This window comes from Neltuma alba, unplaced genomic scaffold (genome assembly GCF_004799145.2).
Source record: "Neltuma alba isolate B1F8T4 unplaced genomic scaffold, ASM479914v2 tig00004102_pilon, whole genome shotgun sequence".
NCBI lineage: Eukaryota > Viridiplantae > Streptophyta > Magnoliopsida > Fabales > Fabaceae > Neltuma > Neltuma alba.
The window spans coordinates 40,933-49,573 of NW_021633567.1; the positions used below are offsets into that span (position 1 = coordinate 40,933).

The 8,641-nt window shown below is 27.6% G+C and overlaps 1 pseudogene; it reads left to right on the forward strand.

Moving 5' to 3' along the window:
• Nucleotides 1–3,660: 3,660 nt before the first annotated feature.
• On the forward strand, nt 3,661–8,005 carry LOC114743717 (cinnamoyl-CoA reductase 1-like; annotated as a pseudogene).
• Nucleotides 8,006–8,641: the final 636 nt, after the last annotated feature.

Consider the following 8,641-nt stretch of genomic DNA (forward strand, 5'->3'; position numbering starts at 1 on the left):
AATAGAGATAGTATATATCAATACATTATGTTAATCAAACAGAGCGCCTCTACTTGGGGAGAAACTTTTGTTATGCTTATTGATCTCTCGTCTCTACTTGGAGTTGGAAGCGTGGTGATTTTAATTTTTCTTTCCGTCAAGATTGTTGGACGGAGGTGGAGGAGATTCAATGAAAATTTATTTTTAAGAGCTAGATAGCTAATTTATAAAAATTAAAAAATTATTAGTTGACTTAATTATTGGTAATAAACGTACTTTGATTTCTTTAAAAATAAAATATACTAACTACTTCTCAATTTTATCTAAATTATAAAAACTTCTCCTCTATTTTGAAAACAGATAAAAAATTTCATTAAAATTAAAATACATGTTACACAAATCTCTCTTATATGTTTGGGATTATATTTCCATCCATCCCAATGTTAGTTGACCGTTAAGTTTGACTTTTTAAATTTTTATTTTGACTAAAATGCCCTTCAATAACATAAGAATTATTTAAACATTTATATATGTTTTTATGCCAAACATTTTATATTTTTTAAAAGCTACTTTTTTATACAACCAAAAATAATTTTAATACATTTATTTTCAAACGTTCTAGTATGTTATAAAATTTATTAATTTTTATTATATTATAAAATTTTATAATTTTAATTTTTCATCATATCAATTCAAATTTATTTATTTAGGTTTCTTTTAAATGGCTAAAAATTTTAAATTTATTTTTTAATCATATAATATAAATGATGAAAGTTTTAGAGATTATATAAATAATTTAAATTTAATATTTAAAATTTTTAAACAAAATTTTTTACAAACATTTAAAAACATAGTTACTTAATTATAAATTTATTTAAAGAATTAATCAAATTTGTTAGGTCAACATTAACTAAGCTATTTAAGTTTTTGTGCCAAAAGAAATTAAACAAATAAATACTATTGAAAATAAAAAACTTAAGAAAAAGAAATTTTTTTTAAATATTTTGCAAAATGATTTTAGTTTAAATTAGAGATTTAGTATGATGAAGAGTAAAATAGTAAATAAAATTTTGGACTCGTTTAGGTTGACAATTAGAAGCATATTTTATATAAGTCAAAATAAAATTCTTCTTATATATTTATTTCAACCTTTAACTATATATGACAAAGTAACTTGATATTATTAAAATACTATATATACTCATTTAACTCAAAATTTTAGAAGATTTTGACTATACATGAGAGCCGCAGGGGTGTTCATGGAGCACCAGAGCAAGGCTGCTAACGTTCCGTGGTTTACTGGGCTACCCAATCCGGCGACTGTAACAACGTTAATTGAATGAATGGAGACATTTTCTCGTGTGTACAATTGTAGAATCCTCGTCGCTGGTCAAAGTTGATGATTACAAACGACAAACTAAATGCGTGGGAGATGCTAACAGGGTTGGGTCTAATAAAAATAACTAGTCATTCGTGACCAATCAAGATTCAAATCTCTATTAGAAGAGGTATCTACATTTAGTACCTGACAGTATTTTGAATAGAATTATCTTTAATAAGATGAGATCTATATTTTAGCAAGTGATGTGGATTAAATTTATGAAGTTTTTAAATTTTAACCGTATTAAAATTTTGCTTACTCTATTTACAAATTTTCTTATATTTTTTGTTTCTTTCTCTCTTTTTAATATAAATTAAATAAGAATAAAATTAAAAAAGTATTAAATATATTATAAGTTACTTATATTTAAAATCAAAACTTCTTCCCTTCTCTTAGTAATTTATATTTAGGACCGGCATCATAAAGCAAAACGAAGCGGGGGCTAACTCATATAATTATAATTAAACAGCTTCATATATAATAATTCTTTCATTTCGTCGCCCACTATATTAATCCAAAATGAAGCCGCAAAGCAAGCAAGGGTAATATGGGAATCCTAGGCAACGAGGAATAGGGAAGGTTGGGGCTGCTACTGCTGCTTCCAGCTTTATCGCTTCACGACACGAGTCATGACTCATCAAGTTCCTTTTCTCGAGGCTACTGGGTCAGAGCCAGTGTACGTGATCCAAGTGTTTGGCCGTAATTGTTTTCAACCACCCAAATGCATGAATGTAAATATGTTTCATTAAAATTTAAAAAAATTAAATCTAATTTTATTTTAAAATTTATTAATTTATTTTTATTTAATATACACTAGTTATTCTTCCATTCTTATTTACAAAATAAAAAAAGAGTTTTTTTTATCTTATTTATAAGTTATTTCACTAAATTATAAACATCACTATATTATTTCACACTTCATTTATTATTACACAAATTTTTTTATTTGTTAACTAAGTTAACGAGATTTATAAGGTTTTTTTTTAATTTTAAAAAGACATGTTGAAACTGACTTATAAATAGAATCATAAAAATATACCTTATGAGAATAAAGCTAACATAATAATAATAATAATAATAATAATAAATAAAAAAAATGAAACATACTCCTTCCGTTGTTTTTTATAAAAAATAATTTCTCTCATAGTGGTATCTCTAAATATAAGAAACATCTTTTTTGTCTAAAATTTTAAACTTGTCTTTTTATTTTTACCCCATTAAATATATGCTACTTATTATCTTTCTACAATAAATTTTCACGTATTATCTATCATATACTTTTTTTTACAGATAAAAGTATAATTAAAAATATATATTACACATTTATTGCTTTCAACTAATATTTCAAACTGCTAGATTTGGTAGTTATTTCTTATAGTAAGAAGAGGAGGGAGTAATATTGTACTCCCTCTCATTCTTTTTATAAGAGCCTGAAATTTAAATTACTTTGGTCCTTTTTATAATATCTCATCTATGATTGTCTGAACATTTAATGCGTTTTTATTATTTTTGTTTCTAATTAATTTTACATATTGCATTAATTAAAAGATTGGCAAGTTGCCATATTAAATTTTTTTTTTCATATTTTTTCTCTCTTACTTGTCCCATATAAATAAAGGTATGCTTGAAAAAAAATTATTTCTTATATATTTATTATTTTTAATTAATTTTAATTATTTTTTAAAATCGGGTAATTTAGTTAGCAAGCTCTTTATAAAAAGAACCAGATACTACCTTATAAATAGAAATACATTGAATTTGTACTTATAATAAATGCCACGAAAACAAATTTTGATAAATATATCAATTTTTTTACCAGCGATAAATATATCAATTAATAGGGATTCCCTCCATTTATTGTCATTAACTCATTGATATTCAATACGGTAATAATTACTACTACTTCCGGTCTTAATTATAAGACCTAGTTGACTTATTTGAGGAGATTAAGGAAGTAAGTTAAGTTGATTATTTGTAATAAATAAGTGTTGTCATTCCTAAAATATCTTTACTAATTAAGTATATTGGCTAAAACTATCATTATTAGAAAGATTATCTTGGAAAAAAATGCATAAATAAGAGACAAAATGAACTGGGATCTTATAATTAGGACCAAATAAAAAGTCAAATGGAGTCTTATAATAAGGACCGGAGGTAGTAGTATATAACAACACAGTCTCACGTTATTACTGCGTCAAGTCCAAGAAAAATTTTCTAGTATAAATCTCTCTTTTTCTCGCCAAAACTGTTTCACTCATAGTCAGATACCATCCATTGAACCTCGCCTGCATTGAGAGAGAAAGAGAATGGAAATGGAAAGCAACGCAGGAAAGGGAAAAGTGGTGTGCGTCACTGGCGCTTCTGGCTTTATAGCTTCATGGCTCGTTAAGCTTCTTCTTCTTCGTGGTTAATCTGTCAGAGGCACTGTTCGTGATCTAAGTGAGCTCTCTCCTTCAATTCTATGACCACTCACCAGCTTTTGTGTTTCTTAACCACAGTTTCTGGTGAAGAGTTTCCATCATAAAAGTCCTTAATTAGATTATTAGATACCATTTTCTTATAATAAAGCAAACCTGTTTGTTTTCAAAATGTTCTCTTCGCCATTTTTCTGCAGATGATTCAAACAAGACAGAACACTTGCTGAAACTGGAAGGAGCAAAGGAGAGATTGCAGCTTGTGGAAGCAAATCTGTTGGAAGAAGGTTCCTTTGATTCTGCAGTTGAAGGCTGTGAGGGCGTCTTCCACACTGCTTCTCCTGTTTCTCTTGCTGTCAAAGATCCTCAGGTTCATTTCTATCCAAGTTAATTATATACTACTGAGAGAAATTTTTTATATTAATACACAATTTTATCTTTTATTTATTATTATATTAATTTAATTTAGATGAGGTACAATATATATTAAATAAAAATAAAGTTAGAAAGTTACTGGATTTTAAATAAAAGCTGATGAAGTTTTAACGTTTTTCTTGATCTGTGTAAAATATGCTGAAACTGATTTATAAATAGAACTAGAAGAGTGGACAAAATTACATATTGATCCATGTAATTAACTAATTAACTAAGCAAATTAATTTTATCTCCTAATGGCCACCTGAATTTGAATAATTTTTAATAGGTCTCAAGAGATCTGCTCTTTTTGAATATTTTCAGACTGAACTTGTTGAGCCAGCAGTAAGAGGAGCTATCAATGTTCTGAAATCATGTGCAAAATCACCATCAGTGAAACGAGTCATTTTAACCTCTTCCATATCTGCAGTAATGTGTAACGGAAAGCCTTTAACTTCAGACGTTATAATTGATGAAACTTGGTTTTCAACTCCAGATGGCTGCAAAGGAATTAGCCAGGTATATGTATAATTACTCCCATTTGGTTTCAAATAATAATTAACATTGGCGTAGGTAATTTTCTTTTGATGCTTTTATAAATATGAATCCTTTTCTCAGTAAGAATTTTAATCTTGGTTCAACTTAGACATTGTGAGGGTTTGAAGGTATGAGACCTAATTTCTATTGATAAATTATATATCAAATGTATATTATAAAGCTGCAAACGACTATGAAAGTATGTACGCTATAAATACTTCGGAAAACAATTTTTTAATTTTTTTTTAAAAAAACTGAATTATTTATGACTTTTAAAATCACATTTTACTTCTTATCTTTGCTCTTCTAATTTCATTTTTTTAAAATTTTATCCCTTTCTTACTTAAAATAGTTAATAAATAATTAAAAAAATTAATTAAATTATAATTGAGCCGATCGCTAAACTCTGGACTAGCTAGTAACTATTCATTTAATGGCGGATCTATCAACTTTTGATATTTAATGTATAATTTTCTTATATTGCCCTTGGAATTTCTTGTTGTCTTGTAATTTTTCGTCCGCAGGAATGGTCAGGATATGTACTTTCCAAGACATTGGCAGAAGAAGCTGCATGGAAATTTACAAAAGAAAATGACATCGACATGGTCACTATCAATCCAGCAATGGTGATAGGACCTCCCTTGCAGCCAACGCTTAACACATCCATAGAAGCAATTTTAATTCTATTTAATGGTAATTTTAATTTATCTAACTTTGGCACACTTTTCTCAATATAATTATGTGATGGTTGGTAGTTTTTATGTGACACAACGTATCAAGCGTTAATTTGACTTTATGAGCCGATTATCGCCGTCATCATGTCCTTTTCTATGATGTGTGTCTTTAGATTGATCATTAATTGGCCAAAAAAAAAAGAGGTGATCTTTAATTTTTACCCTCCCCCAAAAAATGAGTGAGCATATATATAAACATGCAGGGGGAAAAATACATGAAACAAAAAAAAAAACGTTAAAATTGGAATAAAGGAAGCTTAATAAAGAAACAAAATAAAGTCACAAAAAACCAATACTGAAACCATTAACTGACTCTATCTAAATTTTGCACCACCGTGCACTCACATAATCAATATAGTGAATAGGAGGCTCTTTCATTTTTGTTCACTCCATATTTTCTCTCTTAATCTTTTAATTAATCTACATCTACATATAAGCATTTGTTTCTAAATGCACGAAAAGAAATTTTTTCAGAATATATATATGTGTGCGCCATCTTTTAATTATATATTTGCTTCGAATCTGTGTATCTTTTAATTAAATATATTGTTGTGCTGTCTCTCATAATATAATGACTCTTCAATTCTCATATATCCTTAATTACCTGATGCAGGTGCAAAGACATTTCCAAATAAAGTGTATGGGTGGGTCCATGTGAAAGATGTTGCCAATGCCCATATCCAAGCATTTGAAATTCCTTCAGCTAATGGAAGATATTGTTTGGCTGAGTCAGTGAAACACTATTGTGAAATCATAAAGATTTTACATGAATTATACCCAACGTTACAACTTCCAAACAAGTAAGTTCAGTTGTATATTTTATCACTTTAACTGCTTTTAATAAGAATATAATGCACACATATATAAGAAAGATATATATCTTGATTTCTTATCTTCCCCTAATTTTTGTTAATGATTAAATCAATTATGTATATGTCATTTTTCTGCTTCAATGATAATCTATAGTATGTGTGTGTGCATATATATATTATTGGAGAATTGCAATAAGGTCTTCTAAAAAAATTATATTCACAAAAAAATACAATAATAAATCAGCAATTTGTAATGACAAATTTTAGAGTAGAAAACGACAAATGGTTTTAACTGCTCATTTGTCATTGAGACTTCTTAATAATTATTTTACTTCTTTAGAACCTCACTATAATTCTCTCTCTTTTTTCTTTTTTCTCTTTCTATACATATTTTAACCAAATCATGCGTGCCAAGGGAGGCAGCAGTTAAAATTAAGTAAAATCTTTCAATTTTGTCAAAAAAATATTGTAGCAATCTGAGAGACGTAAAAAGTCTTTGCTGCAATAGTACCCAATTATATGTATAACTGATTATTGTCACCTTTCTATTCATCTTGTTTTCTCGAAGTTTATATGGAAATCAACTGAGCATGATGTGCACCTCTGCTCGCACAACTCATAAATTTTCACTCGTTTAGCCAAACTCATATAAACTTGATTTCTATTATAACGAAAACTAAAGATTTAATTAGAAGACTTTTTTATTTTGTAAATTGAAGTTATTTTAGTAGTTCATGATTTAAAAATTGAGGAATATAATAGAACCTACACCTTCTTTTTCAGCTTTGTTAGATAAGAATTCAAGGTTGTTTGAACTTTCTAGGTTAGGTTCCAGTATCTTGATTATTATAAGGGATTGTTTAAGCAGTTTATTGACTATGAATTGATCTTAATTCTTCTTTCTTCATACCTTGTTTGATCTCTCTTCCTTGGGAATATTTGGCCGTATTATTTATCCAAATTAAGTTTTTATTTAGGAAAAATGACATAAAAAGTTGAAAATTACAATATTCCAATTCAGAGGTCAAAATCTTAGGGGAGGAAGTAGTACCTAATCTGATATTTTGTAAATATAATCAAATGACTAAAATACCCTTGCATCAGATTTTTTTTTTAAAATGAAAAAGTAGTTATTAAACTTGTTATTATAAGTACATTTCTTGTTATTAGTTGTTCAACACTTGTTATTATGAGTTTACAGCTTATTAATAAAGAACTTGTCATTGCCAGTATATCTTTTGTCATTTGCTGTTCAATACTTGTTATTGTTAGTTAACACATTGTTAATAAACTTTTTGAAACAATGACATTTTTGTTATTTAACTGCTTTTACAAAATACCAAACCAGGTATCACTTTCTCTCATGAGATTTTAACCTCTTAGGTGCCTGAACTAAGATATTGCAATTTTGAACTTCTTTTTATGTCATTTTTCCTTTTATTTATGTTGACAATTTCTAATATCTTTTAATTTCTTTCTTTCTCTAAATTATTATTAGGTGTGTCGATGATCAACCCTTGACGCCAACATGTCAAATTTCCAAGGAAAAGGTGAAGACGTTAGGAATTGAGTTCATTCCATTTGAAGTGAGCCTAAGAGAGACGGTCGAAAGTTTCAAAGAAAGGAAATTTGTTGATTTTTAATTAAATTATTGTATTTATTACAATAATCATGATTTTGTATTTAAAAAAATTGTTTCTTTGGGTTTAGACCAATTCCTGCCGTAATAATGTAGACATGTTTACGTTCCATCAAAAAAGATGTAGACATGTTTATTGTTGTTTGAGAAGACATTATTAATTGTAACATATCGAGCTTGTATTAAATAAAAAAAAAACAAATAGACACTTTGAAATAAATCCCTTATCAGAAGTAGAATCGATAGGGAAAAAAATATTGATAAATTACACACTTGTGTGTGTGTATATGTCCCAAGGGATTAAAACTTATGTAGTTATATATCATTCTAGTCCTTATTATTTGTCACTTATAGAGAGGGGTTTTAGTCTTTTTTTAATTTATTTGCCACTTGTGTCCTTTTTAATACTTCATTTTTAATTATCTGGAATTAATTATAGTAAGTAAGGTGAAGAGAGGGAATATAATACATGAAAGAATATGTTACTACCTCCGGTCCTAATTATAAGACCCAATTGACTTATTTGAGGAGATTAAGGAAATAAGTTAAGTTAGTTATTTGTAATAAATAAGTATTGTCATTCCTAAAATCCTTACTAATTAAGTGTATTGGCTAGAACTATCATTATTAGAAGGATTATCTTGGAAAAAATGCATAAATATGAGAAACAAAATGGATTGGGGTCTTATAATTAGGACCAAATAAAAAGTCAAACAGGGTCTTATATTAAG